We start from the raw sequence: 17,794 nt of genomic DNA on the forward strand, positions 1-17,794 counted from the left end.
GGGTGTGGGAGAGGGCGGTAAGGAGATGAATTGGTGCTGGTCAATTATGCATGCAAGAAGTATTTAGTTGTTTGCCAAGCAAACAATGAAAGCTCACTGCAAAAGATCACCACTAGAACTAACACAGTATATTTGGGTTTGCTAATAGTAAAATGAAAGAAGTTCATTCTCTTAACAGGATGTAATAATTAAAAAAAAAGATAATAATAAACGAATAAATTACAACCACCACCTTGTCACTTTGACCCATCACTTGTCTGCAATTCCAGATAGATAACATTATTTTCATCCAATCATTGTCAAGCTATTCTAGATTATATAAATAGAAGTCTTTGTGAGTTATAAGAGATCATCAGGCTGATATTAAACCCACCCACACTACAGTATTAAGTGCTTCTGAGATACATCTTTCTCTGGATAGCATGTCAAGCTACTGCAGATAACATTTCCAAAATATCTGGTATTTCATTGTCAGCGTCCGGACAAACAAAGGCAAATTCAATTAAATGTCCGACTAAAAGACTCAACAGATTATTTAGAACATATTTGAATTTAGTACACTGAAGTTACTTGTTTAACACTCTATCCACTTTGACATTTTACATAAATAGGCAATGAAGGAACATCTACATGATTGCTTGGTCCATGAGAAATAGCTGCTAAATCTTCCTCAGCAAGCACATTTTCCTCAATCAAGGGCAAAAGTCAGAGGTTTGAGGACAATCAGATACCACCATAGTTCCAACTGTAAATGATGTTAACTAGTGCTCCACTGGCGTCCACATTGATGACCCAGTGGGGACCCTGTGTGGGAAACTATAGTCATTTTGAGGTGACGGAGTATGGTTGCAAAACAGAAATTTAGATTATATAGATTTTTTTATCTTTTTTTTTTTCTTATTTGTTTCAGTCATTGGACAGCAACCATGCAGGGGACACTGCCTAGTAGGGTTTAGTTGTAAAAAAATCAACCCCAGTACATATCCTTATAAGTCTGGTACTTATTCTATTGGTCTGTTTCATCAAACTGCTAAGTTACAAAGTCATAAACAAACCAAAACCAGTTTTTGAGTGATGATGGTGACACAAACACAAACACAGACACACACACATGCATACATACATACATACAGACAGACAGACAGACAGACAGACAGACAGACAGACAAGCAGGCAAGCAGGCAGACAGACAGACAGACAGACAGGCAGACAGACAGGCAGGCAGGCAGGCAGGTAGACAGGCAGGCAGACAGACAGACAGACAGATAGACATATTCCAGGGTGTTAGATTATCTATAATGTTGTTTATATTGGCAGTGAACCCCTTATTAGCCTTGTTAACAAAATGCCAAGACTACATGCTGGGATATGTAGGAAAAAATGAAGTTAATGTCACTTACATATTTTTTGTTGATGACCTAAAGTTATATTAAGGTAATACGATCAACAACAAGAGAAAATTAGAACTAGTCACAGCATTCTCACGATGGAGTCTGGGCAAGATAAAAACTCATACATTATAGTGATAGTCAACCAAGGGAAGATTGTCAACCTGATAGAGGACATGTACGTCAACAGCTTGCCTATCTCCCCTATCTCTAATGCTGAAAACTACAAGAACTTTGAAATCAATGAGATTGCTGTATACATTGCTGCTGTGACTAAAGCCAGAATAACAAAAGAGTACTTCTGTAGACCCTAGAAAATATGGAACAGAGAGTTGTCTGCATTTAACAAGACCATGTCACTCAATGCTTTTGCAGTGCTAGTGCTAGGACTAACATTTGGGATGCACAACTAACACTTGAGATACACAACCTAGACATCAAAACCAGAAAGGTACTGACCACTTCTGGCAATACCTACATTAACAGTGATGCTGGAAGGATCTATGTGAGATGAAGTGATGGCAGTTGAGGCCAGTACCAACATACTGGATATTGAGATATTGGACTGGACACTCGACGAGATACACAGCCTAGACATCAAAACCAGAAAAGTACTGACTGCCACTGGTAACTGCCACATTATCAGCAATACTGATAGGTTCTAAGAGAGATGAAGTGATGGTGGTAGAAGCATAAGGTCAGGCCAAACAGCCTTTGAATGTTGCATTGTACCACTCAGACAACACCTGCTGAATAGTGAGAGCAACATCTCCAGAGTAGGAGAAGAGCTACTTTGCTGGTACTCTAAGAATACAACTGTCTCATGTAATCCAAAGGAGATTGGACTGACATATCTAAACAGAAACCTGGAAGAGAAGCAGGCATCATACCAACAAAAAGCAATGCATAGATACATATCTTATAAGCCAGAGGGCAACAACAGCATTGGTGGGAAGAGTAGCCTCTCCTGGAGCTGTGATAGATACATTACACCCCACAGTAAGAGGGTAACAACAGCATTGACAGGAAGAGTAGCCTCTCTTGGAAACATGATAGATATGTTACACCCCACCTAGAAGGATATACCTTCGTTATCCAGGAACAGGAGATAGCTACTAAATACCTGATAAACAAGAGGGACAATGATGCCACCATAGCTAGAACCATGACAAGTGGTACTATTCCACGTTAGAGTAGAACTGGGAACAATAGTGCCTAAGAGGTAGTTCCACACTCCTCAAAGCCCTGAAACTCCTGAACCAGGCACCCACTATTGGATGTAGTTTAAAGTCACACTATGAACACTTAATTCTGTATTTTGATTATATTTCTCATTGACACAACTAACAATGCAACTATCAAAAACACAAACAACAACACAAGTCAACAAAGAAGCTTTTCTGCAATTGACTGATCTTCTAGAAGTAGCAGCCAAATCTTACTCCCCACTGAACTAAAGACCAGGAGTTATATGTATCTAGGGTAATATGAATCATATCTTTACATTTTTGCATTACATGGAACTGGTTATTGGTCAGCATTGAAATATTATCTGACACGAAAAGGAAGTTTAGTTTTTTTTTAGATGCAGTTTTGGTCACGTTTTTTCATATGTAACCACCATGAATGATTGTCTGATATCGTTAGACTTATGTTTTGTAAAATTTTGATTGGGAATAATACAGGTTTCTGACTATGAAAAGCAAAAGGTTGTTTAGAGAGGATGTTGAACGAGATTAGGTTGTCAAGTAAACATAAGGAAATAGTTTCAAAATATTTCTAGTTGGGAGTGGTACATATCTGGTGAGATGCCTGTGTTACAAAAAAATAAAGAGTAGTAAAGAGAAGTAAGAGATTAGAAATAACAGCATTCCTGCCATTAACCCTTTTGATACCAACCCCACCTAAGACAGCCCCAGGATCTATGATATAAATTTCCTATTTATAGTGATTTAAATTAAAACCTTACATCAAAATTTTATGTAAATTTAGTTTCTAAATGTAATCATGACAAAAATTGTTTTACTAACATTTTCACAAGCATAGGCATGGCTGTGTGATAAGAAGCTTACTTCCCAAATACATGGTTCCGGGTTCAGTGCCACTGTGTGGCACCTTGGGCAAGTGCCCGCTACTGTTATAGCCACAGGCCAACCAAAGACTTGTGAGTAAATTTGGTAAACAAAAACTGAAAGAAGTATGTAATGTGTGTGTGTGTGTGTGTGTGTGTGTGTGTGACCACCGCTTGACAACTGGTGTTGGTGTGTTTACATCCCTGTAACAAAGCAGTTTAGGGAGAGAGACTGATAAAGAATAGGTACCAGGCTTTAAAAAAAATAAATAAATACTGGGGTCAGTTCATTCAACTAAAGATTCAATGCAGTGCCCCTGCATGGCTACAGTCTAATGACAGAAACAGATAAAAGACAGAAGATAAAAGATTATTTTTGAAATCAAATGAAACAAAAATAATGTATTTCAACAGAAATATAGTAACAAAAGGGTTAATGTACAAAGGGAAGGGTATGAACCACATAAATTGAGGGGTCTACTTTATGCTAAGAGATGAGGGGTAAAAGCATTAGAGACCAGAGCAGAACAGGTTTCTTGCTATAGAGGGGCTATATGGCTAAATACATGGATGTAAACTTTATTTTGTCTTTTCAGTAATAAAAACTGGCAGTTGGCAGTGATTATGGTGCTGTTACTGTTGTTGCTGCTGCTCGTGGCAGCATTGTCTTGCAAACAACTCACACATGCAAGTGCTACCAGTCAAGAACTCCGCATACCGGAAGCCAGCAAGTGTATGGGATCATCAGGAGAGAATGCGTGCCGTTTCGGGGCCTACCTCTCGACGGCATCAATACGCACCGGCCCCCACTCACTGTTATGAGGCCCTGCTTGCTAGATCAACTGGTTATTAAAAACAAAGCTCAATATTTCTCTAGCCATCGTTCATCGTCTCTTTTTAACCAAATCCAGTGGCTAGCCTTCTACTCTGTATTTTGGATATCACTCGTGGTGATATTTACCTTACGATGAGTTAGGCCTAACGATAACAGCAGTCGTCTCACACTGTGTTCTACAAACCCTCTACATCCAACTTCGATTGGAAAATGTTCCGCTTTCCAGCCTGCGTCTTCACATTTCTCGAGGAGGTTTACATAACGGTCAATCTTTCGAGCCCGCGTGGCGTCCATATAATCCTCATGAGGAACCGTTAACTCGACTAGATTTACAACTTTCCTTCTTTCACACCACATTAAAATCTTTACCACATTTCAGTGGGTTGTGATGGGATGAAGTTGGATGGTGAGACTAGCAATGTCAGTTTTAGAACCACTGTATTTATAATAAAGTGGATTAGACTGTCGAGAACTAAGTGTCTGGGACTTAATGCTTGCAGCTCCTGAGACAGGATATGAACCAGTAAATCAATTGGGTGTTTGACTGTTACCCCTAACAACTTCATTATCTATACTCTTAGTTATCTTTACCTCTTAACCCAAATGGTCTTGGAAAGAACAGGAATACTCATCCATCTTCCACCTCCTCATCTTCTTCCTTCTCTCCTTCCTCTTCTTCTTCCTTCTCTTCTTCCTCTTGAGACTAATTAATTTTTTTAAATACTTAACCAAAGTCTCTTTCATCCATTCACAGTGATATTGGTTTCATCCTCTTTCTTAACTTTACTATAAAAAGATGTAATATATTTTATGTAATAATCTCAGACAGTAATATGGTGACTAAGTAGATAAGGAACTGGTGTTTTGGAGTTCAAACCTCACTGCTGACAGTACATGGTGACCTTTGTTGAGATACTTTACACCACTTGTCTCGGGTTTTGCACAACTGCAACATAAAGTACTCTTCTCACTTCATTCAAGAGGGTGGTCTTATTTTTATTAGGTGACCTTCTTATTTTCTTTAACTGTTTCCAAATAAATAGACGGTGTAAAATAAACATCATCATCATCATCATCATCATCGTCAGTCTTCATTATCATCATCATCTTTATCATTGTTGTCATTGTCATCTTCGTTGTCTTCGTCGCCGTCATCGTCATTGTCGTCAACATCGTTATTGTCATCATCATCATCAACATAATCATTATCGCCATCACAGTCGTCATTGCCATTGTCATCATCGCCATCATCTTCATCATCATCATCATCATTATTGTCATCATTGCATCATCATCATTATCATCATCATCATTGTCATCAGTGTCATCATCATAGTTGTTGCTATCATCTAATCATCACCATTGCAACTGTCACCATCATGGTATTGTTGTCATCATAATCATCATCAGCATCAGCAACATTATTAGCATCACTGTCATCACTTTTAGTATCCACCTTCCTGTATTAGCACCCACTGAAGTGGATTTTCTGCAACCAGATGCACTTTACATAATTAACCCTCAACTGTTAGCACACCAGCAAATATTTCCCCATGGCAGGACAGGTTTTCATAGAAGACTGAAAACAAGGGGCACCTCTTAAATGAGTCTAAGGTCTGTTTATAACTATCATGTGCTGTCAAGACAAAGACACACATGCACACATACTCACACACACACATGCACACACATACACACACACACACACACACACACACACACACACACACACACATAAATACACATACATACATACATGTATGTATGTATGTCATTATTCAGTTTATTTCAAGATTTCTTGCCAATAGAGAAAGAATCGGTTTCTAACCTAGATCCAAGTCTCCTTCATTGGAATTTCAACATCAACAGCAGGATATTTTTCTTTGTATGTATGTATGTATGTATGTATGTATGTATGTATGTGTGTGTGTGTGTGTATGTATGGATGAATGTATTCTCATGACCTTTAATTTTGATAACAATAACAGTTTGATAATATTAGCCATGATTATAATCAATGGCTTCCATAGTACCACAAAACATACTCTACAGGAACTAAATTTATATTTATATTATATTTATAAAAGAAAAGTAGCTCATTAAAAAGTTAAAGTAAAATATATTTAAGAAAGAAATAATCTTGAACTCCTCTCTTAACTTACATACATATTAGTAATTTGGTCAAGTGGCAGAGGAAACATTGGTACTTAGAATGGAGAATAGTACTTTGTACTGGTGAATTATATAATAATTTTACACTGAATCTGAATTGCATGTGTTTTCAAGGATACATTAGTCTAAACTGAAAATGATGTTTTCCTTTTTCTTTTCTTTTTTTTTCTTATTCATTCTACTGAGAAAATAGTGAAGTTGTGTGGCTTAGTGTTAGGGTATTGCACTCATGATTGCAAAGATTGTGGTTTTGATTCCCAGACTAGGCAGTACAATGTGTTCTTGAGCAAAAGACTTCATTTCACATTGCTTCAGTTCACTTAGCTGTAAATGAGTAACCTTGTAATGGACTGGAATCCCATTCAGCTTTAATCTCAATCATTTACAAGGGAGTCTTGAAAAGTTCCTGGCTTTTTGGGGTAAAAGAAAATACAGGAGGATCAGTTAATTATGATTTTATTCAACATATTCCCCTGTCAGATTCACACACTTATTGTGACATTCTTTCAGTTTTTCTAAGCCCCGGAAGGTTGAGCCTCCAACCAGGCCTTTTGCAATACCCTTAAAGTCAGGAACTTTTCAGCACTCCCTCATATATACCATGAAAACTGGGTAACCAGCTCTATGAGTCCAAGGACTTAAGGCACTTCTTACTTATTAAGCAGTTGGTATAATCTTTGAGTAACAGTTAAGTTTACAATAAACTGAGTCTGAAATCCAGTTTCAATTCCAAGTAGCAGATATTTTATTTTGCTATATTTATATCATAAATGTTCTTTTGAAAATAATAAATGTTAACGTTTATGTTTGCCTTCCCTTCCTTATAAATTTAAAGTTTCATATCCAGTTGATGAATAAAAGAGGAGCCACATCAGTGTACATTCCTAAGAACACTTAGGCTGAATCACAACAAGCTCACGTGAGGCCCACAATGGGACAACAATGCTGCTACACACATATGCGCACATACAGACATTCTGGACTACATCAAGAAAAAGGTCATTCAACTGACTGGCATAAAATCACTCCAGCCTCTACCTCACAAGAATGTAGTCTCCCACTCTCCCTCTCTCTCTCTCTCTCTCTCTCTCTCTCTCTCTCTCTCTCTCTCTCTCTCTCTTCTATCATTACTATAACAGCCTTTGTTTCTCAGATCTGATTGGTTCAGTACCTCCTTCACACATGCATTCTTCACTCACTCACCTCTCCTTCTCTCATCAGCTTTGTTGCATCCAATCCTTGAGGTACTTTATTAACTGCTATGCTCATTTCTTCCCCCTTAGAACATGAGACTCCTGGAATCTCCCTTCCTCCAGAGCCAGTTAGTTAATGATATCAACTAATCCCTGCTTTGCAAAAATTGCTAACATTGTACCTATTTCAGGGATTGGAGTAGGGGTCAGAAATTTAGGGGAAGGAATTAATTGATTATATTAGCCCAGTACTTCACTGGTACTTTATTTTATAAACCTTGATAGGATAATAGGCTAAGTTGGTCTTAGTGGGGTTTGAACTCAGAATGCAGTGTCACAACAAATATTGTGAGATATTTATTCTGGTAAAGACCGAGAAAGGGGTATTATTACAATAACTACACACACAAAACACACACTCTTTATATCAATCACCCACTAAAATAACTCACACGACACATCATTTACACAATCACCTTCCAGTAAAAATCTGAATACCAAAGATAGAGTAAAATGACATTTTATTGAAGTTGAAAACACTTTACAAACTGTTACTCAGAGATTGGTTGCATGAAACTCTCAGTAACATCATTGTCATTATCATCATCATCATTGTTTAACATCCACTTTCCATGCTGGCATGGGTTAGATGGTTTGACTGAGGACTGGCAAGCCAGGTGGCTGCACCAGGCCCCAGTCTAATCTAGCAAGGTTTCTACAGCTGGATGCCCTTCTTAATAGTGGATGTGTGTCAATATAGTATGGTGTGTACCAATTGTTGTTGGCACTCTGCCACTTACGACGACGAGGGTTCCAGTTGATCCAATCAATGGAACAGCCTGCTCGTGAAAGTGGCTGAGCACTCCACAGACACGTGTACCCTTAACGTAGTTCTCGGGAATATTCAGCGTGACACAGTGTGACAAGGCTGACCCTTTGAATTACAGGCACAACAGAAACAGGAAGTAGGAGTGAGAGAAAGTTGTGGTGAAAGAGTACAGCAGGGTTCACCACCATCCCCTGCCGGAGCCTCGTGGAGCTTTAGGGGTTTTTGCTCAATAAACACTCACAACGCCCAGTCTGGGAATCGAAACCGCGATCCTATGACCGCGAGTCTGCTGCCCTAACCACTGGGCCATTGCATCTCCATTGTGTTCCAATAACAGTATCAATAAAATAGCACTTTACTCTGTGTGTCTACTATGAAGGTTTATATATATCATATCATACCTTGATACTATGTGGAATGGATTGCTTATTGACAGACCTCTGTCTTTAAAGTGTTACACACTCATTATAGCATACAAATTAGTAGCCCCAGTTCTCTAAAGCTACAAGATCTGATGTGTATAATTGGTTACTTAATTTTATGGGATTGGTCAAGTGATGTAGACACCACTGATGAGAACCCAGTTAGGTTAAAAAGTAAGTAAAGGTTGTTTGTCATGTTTTCAATCTACAAAGATACAGGTAGATTTATATGTTTGTAAGCCTCCTATATAGTAATTGTAACCAATACTCAATACTGTATAATGCATCTCACCTGCCACCAAAATCTCACATTCTGCATAATTACCACTCAATGATATATCAATTATCAACGCACCCTACATAGCCCATTCTCTAGAACAGTGATTCCCAATCTTTATGCCCCTGTGTCGTAAGGAAGTATTTGATCAGTTTCCACCCACTACTCCCAACAAAAATGTCATATTTTAAAGATGTAGACGTCAGTTTTTTAATAATTAATTAATTAATTTTTTTTTCAAAAGTAGAGTGGAATAGAACAAAGTAGTGTTTAATAGAACAAAGTAGTTATATAAGGAGTTACTTAATAATTTTATGCTGGAAAGAGGTGCAATTTCAATAAAGTGTTCACTTCACCCACCCTCTTTGTTGCAAACCCCTGGAAAGCCATCTTGCACATTCTGGGATGGGGTACAAGTAACACAGATGGAGCGGAGGGGGAAGAGAATAACAATAGTAATGAGAAGAAGAAGAAGAAGAAGAAGAAGAAGAAGAAGAAGAAGAAGAAGAAGAAGAAGAAGAAGAAGAAGAAGAAGAAGAAGAAGAAGAAGAAGAAGAAGAAGAAGAAGAAGAATGTGGCAAATTTATTTGCCTTCTCCAATAGACAAAAGTTAATGATTTCACTAGAGAATCTAGTAAAACGTACATACACACACACACACACTTGTATTCCTTTGGATCATCCAGAAATTGGTCAGCTAGAAACAATGTGACCCTTTGTTTCTTCCCAACCTCGACATATTTTGCCTTTACATTTCGTATTCCCAATTAGTCACTAATACTTTCGCAAAGTAGTGTAAGGGAGATAATTCCCATTTAAATAAATGTTCGGTGTTTTTACAGAGTTAGTTCCCTTTACTTTATGATCTTTAGAAATTTGTAATTTACTGTGAATGTATTTTCTAAAAAGAAAATAAGATGAAATAACAGATAATAAAATGAAAACAATAATAAACGAGTGAAGAACAAATATATAGTGCGTATATTTATTTGGCAAGAAAAAAAAGTGACTGTCCCGAAATATAACAGTATTTTATAAAGTTTTCTCAAAAGAAAAAAAAAAGAACAAAATCAAAATCCTTTCTATTATAGGTACAAGGCCTAAAATTTTGCGGTAGGGACAAGTTGATTACATTGACTCCAGTGTTTCACTGGTGCTTAATTTATCAACCCCGCAAGGATGAAAGACAAAATCGACCTCGGCGGAATTTGAACTCAGAACGTGGCAACGGGCAAAGTTCCACTAAGCATTTTGTGTAGCAGAGTTATGAGCCGAAAATTTCCTAGTATGTCCCCACTGTCAGCGTCCTTCTTCAACAGTGTCATCACACCCCCGACAAACAGCACTGGGAATTCTCCTGTTCTGTTGCTAGTTGCGGTAAATGTCTGCCAAGAGGTCGCCAAACAAATCTGGCACAAATATATAGAATTCATAGGGCAGACCATCTAAACCTGGCGATATGCGACTTGTGCAATCACTCATCACCTCTTGTAGTTTAGTAGCCGTTATCGGCTTTCGCAGAACCTCGTGTCCGCTGCCGAGAGCCGCGGCAAGCCATCTAAATATGAACTAAAGTTCGCTACCGTTGCTGTCACGTCGCGTTTCCATCGTTCGAGCCCATCGGTTGGCTTTAGTTCCTTCATGTTCCTTAGCCCTGACAATGCAACCTTCGTGTTTCGCTTCAAAGAAATGGTCAAGAGTCATTCTCACCGTTAAGACGTCAGTCGCGATGCCTTTACTAATCGCCTCTTCTAGTTTACAAACTAGTTCTCCCTCTAATCTGTTTCTTGGCTATACTCTATCAATTCTGCTCTAATCGGCCTCTTCAGGGTTGTTAACGATTGCCCCCGTCAACTGCCGCTTAACTAGTTCGCTAATCCGGTCCCTATAGGCTTTTCGTGCCGGAAAGGGCGCGTTCAACTTCCAGTAACAGGGTCCCTGTCTACGTATCCTATCTAAATCGACTGTGCAGATCACAAATTAGTAGACGAATTTGAATTGTGGACACCTTACACTATTCTTATCCGCTGACCTAACAAATACTCTATCTAGATACGATTTGAATGACCCATTGTGATTGCTCAATGTACACACTGGCACATCAGGGAAATCCAGTTGATACCTGTCAGAAAGCTGGAAGTTTCTGAATAGGTTTTCGAGGAAGTACTCTGCCTGAGGATACAACATGCCGATTGATCCACGAACTTACAATCACAAGCCGAACACCCTAACAAGTACGATAGTTTAACCATGACGATGACGACGGCGACGACGATGACGACAACGATGATGATGATGCTGATGTTGAGGAGGACACCAATGATGACAACACCAGCGATAATGACGAAGGCAATAACACGACGATAATCTTGATGACAATGATGACAACGATGATGTAAACGATGATGATAACATGAACGAGAAAGAGGAGGGAATAGCTTCATGTTTCATTACATTTTCAAAAATTAACATTTCCTTTCAGTTTCCATTCATTTGGCTATTCTCGAATATTCTATTCAAAATGGTTTTTCAACCCAATATTTGCAAGCTATTATTTATAGCTCTAAGTATGCTTCGAGATCCACATTCCATAAAAAATTATGTTATATCATTATTTCCTTTGGGAAGAATTAAATTTCTTTTACTTTAATACGTATCCTTTAATAATCTAATGTTTTCTTTCATCACGTTTACGTCAATCAAAAATGTTGTCGGGAGACAAGAGGGAACATAATATACCCTCTTGTAGGCGGCGAACTGGCAGAAACGTTTTTACGTTCTGAGTTCAAATTCCACCAAGGTCGATTTTGCCTTTCATCCTTTCGGGGTCGATAAATTAAGTACCAGTTGCGTACTGACCCCCTCCCCAAAAATTTCGGGCCTTGTGCCTAGAGTAGAAAAGAATATACCCTCTTGTCGCCAGACAGATTGTATTTGCCTGAATGGTATGACATTATCTCCCCTGAATTACATGTAACTTATCTCCCCTCCTCATTTAGGTTTGATCGCAGTTGTCAGAAGTTATTTTATCATTACTCTTTTAAAAGGGAGATAATTTCACTAAATCAAGTATTTATCTCGTATGCTATTTGAACTATTTTTATTCGTCTTTAGTACTTATATTAGACGTAGCTGTGTGTTTAAGAAGCCCGCTTTGCTACCACTCGGTTTCTAGTTCAGTCCCTTCGACCTTCTACTAAAGCTCAGGCCAAAGCTGTGTCTTGACCTTCACTATACATGTGGCAAATAGCTGGATTTGTTTTACATAAGACAGCAGCTGTGCTACACAAGCCCATATCTTGCTAATGCACAGGTAGTAAACGATTGCATGCAGGATGATTTCGCACCCCTGTATGCACCATTTCTGTTTCCAGAGACTGTCCCAGGCCATGTCACTCTTATCCTCAACTAATCCCCTATTGAAATCTTGAACTGTTTTTCTGCCTAACAGTTCTGTGCAGTCGGTACAATGCTGTGGGCAACCAGAAACATTCTAGGTGTAAAATGCCCAACTTTCATCTATGTTTGACCCATAATTGCAACTTGATCAAAGAGACAAGCTTCAGAAAAAACATCTCACTCAAAAGATGTTCAGATCAGTTGCCCTTCTCTTTCTTCATTATCGTTGATATTATCGCAACGATTTAGATATCTCTGCATGTGTGTCAGCTTCAGTATATACTGGTGCATCATCAAAGACGGCATCCTAGAACCACCATGGAGTGGGTGTTGACAACAGATCACTTGACTAGTGGAACCTGACTCTTTCATAAGAATCAGAAAAATAAGCACACCAATCTAGTCAGAGTTTTCTTTGGACAAGATACGATGGTCAGGTGGTAGTACACCACGGATACAATGTAGGCATTTGCTACTTCTGCTTGTCTTTTCCGAGACAGCTTCCTCTCAGTCTATTTCTATGTAAGATTGGTCACATTGCTCATGACCTCTTCCCACTTACTATCCACCAGGAGATTTGATTCAAACCAGACTCTGAACACTTTTGCTGGATCCGCAGACTAGTTAACATGGACTTGCCTCTCCAATAGCCTTGTTGCAAACCCACCCAATGCACCTTTCAGAGACATACAATTCAGCATTTGACCATCGAGCAGATGCCATTGTACATTGTGTTGATCCAGCCACTGAAAACGGCTGAAATTAACAGCTCTTAGAACAACTGCCAAATAGAGATGCTCTACCCAGTCAAGTGCTTTGGACTGATCCAAATTGACCAGTACGCCACCAAAACCAGATTTGTTCCCAACCTGTTCTGTGATGTATTACACGAGGTTGAGGTTATAGTGGAAGACCTACCAGGGATCGCACAGGCTTCCATGTCACTAACTACACAACTAACAACAAGCTCTAGCTTCTTGGCAAGCATCTTAACTAAAATCTTTAACTCTGTGCTGAGCAGAGTTATGGCCAGAGTCATACCCCCATTGTTCAGATCCTTCTTCAGCAATGTGCCACCACTCCCCAATCTGTTGCTGGTTGCAGTAGACAGCTACTAAGAAGAAGAACAAGGAGGAGATAGATATGTAGATAGACAGGCAAGCAGTCTGGTCGTTTGGACTCTCGTCTGTCAGTGAAACTAATGCAAACTAGAGCATACAGACAGAACAACATTCTCAACTTACAATAATATTTGTTTCAACACATGATGTCCCATTAACAATGTTGCAAAACATATACAAATGCAAAAATAATGATAAATTCTTTTATAATGCTCACTCAGACACATATTATCTTCTTTTGACTGGTATACATTTCAAATTCCAATACTAAGAAAAACTTAAGGAGTGGTTATTACTATGTTTTACTTGACAACTTGCCTAGAAATGCAAGAATGTGTCATTTAGAAAGGATATTGATTTAGGATGTGACATACCTGGAAGTTATTGTTTACTGTAAAGGAGATAGATAATCATTTCTAGATCAATTCAGACATGACTGGAAGTTTGAATTTTAAATCTTATGTTTTATGATTTTTCAACAATACTAGTACTTTGGGGACAAGCAAGGATTGGCTGTGTGATTAAGAAGTTTGTTTCATAACTACATGGTTTTGGGTTTGATCCCACTGTACATTATGTTGGAGCAAATGACTTGTAATATAGCTTTGTGTTAACTCTACAGAAATTTGTATGCATGTAAGTATGTATGTATGCATGTGTTTGAATGTATATGTATGTATTTATATATGCATCTGTTTTTAATTATTTGAATTCTCCTCTGAGGAAAGAGCTGGTTTCTAACAAAGATACAAAGCTCTATCTTTAGAAAAAATTTACATTTTAAACTTGATAAAAGTGTTGCAGATTTTTACTGTTTTCCATACATATTGTATTTGTAATGCATGTGTTTGCTAGTTGACTAGTGATTTTGTAATCCCAGCTTTTCCAGATCATCACTTATGCATTTATTTGAAAAACCTAGTACACCAATTATTATGGGTATAAATGAGAATTTACAATCTGGGTTTCACAGCTGGAGGCTTTAAAACTGTTGTCTATAGTTATCCTCTTTCTCTTTGATTTTCGAAGAAATATTCACATCAATAAGGCACCTAATTTCAATGAAATATTTCACTTTTTGATTTTACGAATGACACCTGGGTTGTGGGAATTTTTACAATGATTCTCTTCTCAGCCAAGCAAATCTAGCATCTTCTTCTTTCATTCAGATGTTTCAGCAGTTTTCATTTGATTTTGTAGAGTTCATTCCTCTTTTAATTGCCATATATAGCTGACTGATGTTGCAGCATTGTGCACATCTTGGACCTGAGACTGTTAAACTGACCTTGAAGGGGCTTCCATTGCCACAACATATATTTGTGTGAGTGTCCCTCCATTGTTGTTGTGTTTGCTGTTGTTGGACAAACTCACCTCTGCTTTATAGACCACAGATTCAGTAATTCCCACGATCAGAGTGCTTTTCTGAAGTCAAAAAGTGAAATACTTAGTCACTGCTTTCATAATCAAAAATTCGTTTTGGCAACATCCTCATTTTTTTTTTTTTTTTTAGACTAAAGAATGGAAAGCTGTACATACCCATAAATGACCCCTTCAGCCACAGCTGATATTGTCCTATGGAAGGCAACTTTTCTTTCCCTCCCAGAAAATATTATTATAACTTTTCATCACTTATTCATTTTTCTCTCTGTCATCACCAAATGAACCAGGACTATGCATGTACCTCCATCATAAAAAAGGCTATGTACTTCCAGCCAGTATGTCTGAAGAATTGTCATTATTACCAAGGGCAATAGCCAGTGTGAAAACACCAGTAACATTTTGACTAGTTATATGCCATAACAGTAATATACAGCTTGAAATAAAAGTATTGCTTTTTTAGTGTTCTTTATTTCTGACATATAGACAACTGAGCAATAATATATATAACATATATTTGTGTGTGTGTGTGTGTTTTAATATTGTATATTTGTAAGAAAAACAAAACAAAAAGAGTATTTTACAAAGTCCCTGTAGTATTGGTTCTGTATCAAATTACAGACACTCCCATATCACTCTCAACAGCAGAAAATGTAATGAACTAATAATTGACCTGCTAGAAATAAATGATACTATTGTTTATCCTCATCATAATCATTATTTAATGTCCACTTTCCATGCTGGCATAGGTTAGACAGTTTAACTAGAACTGGTAGGCCAGAGAGCTGCACTAGGTTCCAGTCTGATTTGACATGGTTTCTATGCCTGGATGCCCTTCCTAATGCCAATCACTCTGAGAGTGTAATGGGTGCTTTTTACATGCCACCAGCACAGGTGCCGTCTACATGACACCAGCAATGGCCACAACTACAATTTCACAGGTGCCATTTACATGACACTGGCAATGGCTACAACTATGACTTCTCTAGGCTTGACAAGCCTTCTCAAGCACAACATATCACCAACGGTCTCAGTCACTTGTCATCACCTCCATGAGACCCAACATTCAAAGATCATGCTATCAGCAATGGCCACGATTATGATTTCATTGATATATTGATATGTGAAACAACTTCTATCTCATTCCAGGGTGAAAAACTAGAGGTAGTCGATAGCTTCCGCTATCTGGGCGACCAAGTTAGTAGTGGGGGTGGGTGCGCTGAAAGTGTAGCTGTTAGAATAAGAATAGCCTGGGCAAAGTTTAGAGAGCTCTTACCCCTGCTGGCGACAAAGGGACTCTCACTCAGAGTAAAAGGCAGACTGTATGACGCATGCGTACGAACAGCCATGCTACATGGCAGTGAAACATGGGCTGTAACTGCTGAGGACATACGTAAGCTCGCAAGGAATGAAGCCAGTATGCTCCGTTGGATGTGTAATGTCAATGTGAATACCCGTCAGAGTGTAAGTATCTTGAGAGAAAAGCTGAACATTAGAAGCATCAGTTGTGGTGTGCAAGAGAGACGATTGCGCTGGTATGGACATGTGGTGAGAATGGATGAGGATAGCTGCGTGAAAAAGTGCCACACCCTAACAGTTGAGGGAACCCGTGGAAGAGGTAGGCCCAGGAAGACCTGGGCTGAGGTGGTGAGGCAAGACCTTCGTACATTGGGCCTCACCAAGGCGATGACTACTGACCGAGACCTTTGGAAATGTGCTGTGCGTGAGAAGACCCGGCAAGCCAAGTAAGATCGTTGCCAGTGCCCCTGGACTGGTTCTTGTGCGGGTGGCACATGAGATGCACCATTTTGAGCGTGGCCATTGCCAGTACCGCCTGACTGGCTCCCGTAGGATTTTCGAGCGAGATCGTTGCCAGTGCCCCTGGACTGGCTTGTGCGGGTGGCACATAAAAGACACCATTTCGAGCGTGGCCGTTTTCGTGCGGGTGACACGTAAAAGCACCCACTACACTCTCTCAGTGGTTGGCGTTAGGAAGGGCATCCAGCTGAAGAAACTCTGCCAAATTAGACTGGAGCCTGGTGTTGTCATCCGGTTTCACCAGTCCTCAGTCAAATCGTCCAACCCATGCTAGCATGGAAAGCGGACGTTAAACGATGATGATGATGATGATACTGTATTTGATGGCATATAAGACACACTTTTCCCAAAACATGTCCTCAAAACACATTACCCTTAGTTCTACAAGTGAAGTTGGTACACTCATAAATGAATATGCACTGTTGAAATTGGGTTGCATTCAATATGCCTGTGTATCTTTTGTGTCATCATATATGGTGAAATAAATATATACAATATATAATTAAAATCATACTATGCAAATAAATCTATATGTATTTAATATCACTATAAAACTCAGTGCCATGGTTTGACCACAGAATTTTCCTTGGCAGCATGAAACAAGGATCAAACAGACTAGTTTTACTCTTTTATAGCTCATCAGGAGTCACTCACATCTTCCTTCCAAACTGATTTTTTCTTTTGGTCAGGAGCAAGAGCTGTGCTAAGACCTTTTACATGATCTCTGAATCTAGTGGGGAGAAGGGGAGAAGGGGAGGTCTCTTCAAACTCAAAACCTAACCAAAATGTTTACAATAGAATGAACTCTATTAAAGGCACTCGTGGATGAGGACCAGCTGATGGTGCTAAACCAGGCAATGGATTAGATCTATGTAGGCTACTGCAGGATTTG

General features: G+C 38.9%; 1 long non-coding RNA gene across 1 annotated transcript in view; it reads right to left on the reverse strand.

Moving 5' to 3' along the window:
- Positions 1–15,852, reverse strand: part of LOC149137106 (uncharacterized) — a 23,300-nt gene extending 7,448 nt beyond the window's left edge. The window contains exon 1 of the long non-coding RNA XR_016240624.1: positions 15,244–15,852. This is a non-coding gene — a long non-coding RNA (uncharacterized LOC149137106). The remainder of the gene's footprint in view (positions 1–15,243) is intronic.
- Positions 15,853–17,794: the final 1,942 nt, after the last annotated feature.

This window comes from Octopus bimaculoides, chromosome 2 (genome assembly GCF_046866305.1).
Source record: "Octopus bimaculoides isolate indiv1 chromosome 2, ASM4686630v1, whole genome shotgun sequence".
In the NCBI taxonomy this organism is placed as follows: Eukaryota; Metazoa; Mollusca; class Cephalopoda; order Octopoda; family Octopodidae; genus Octopus; species Octopus bimaculoides.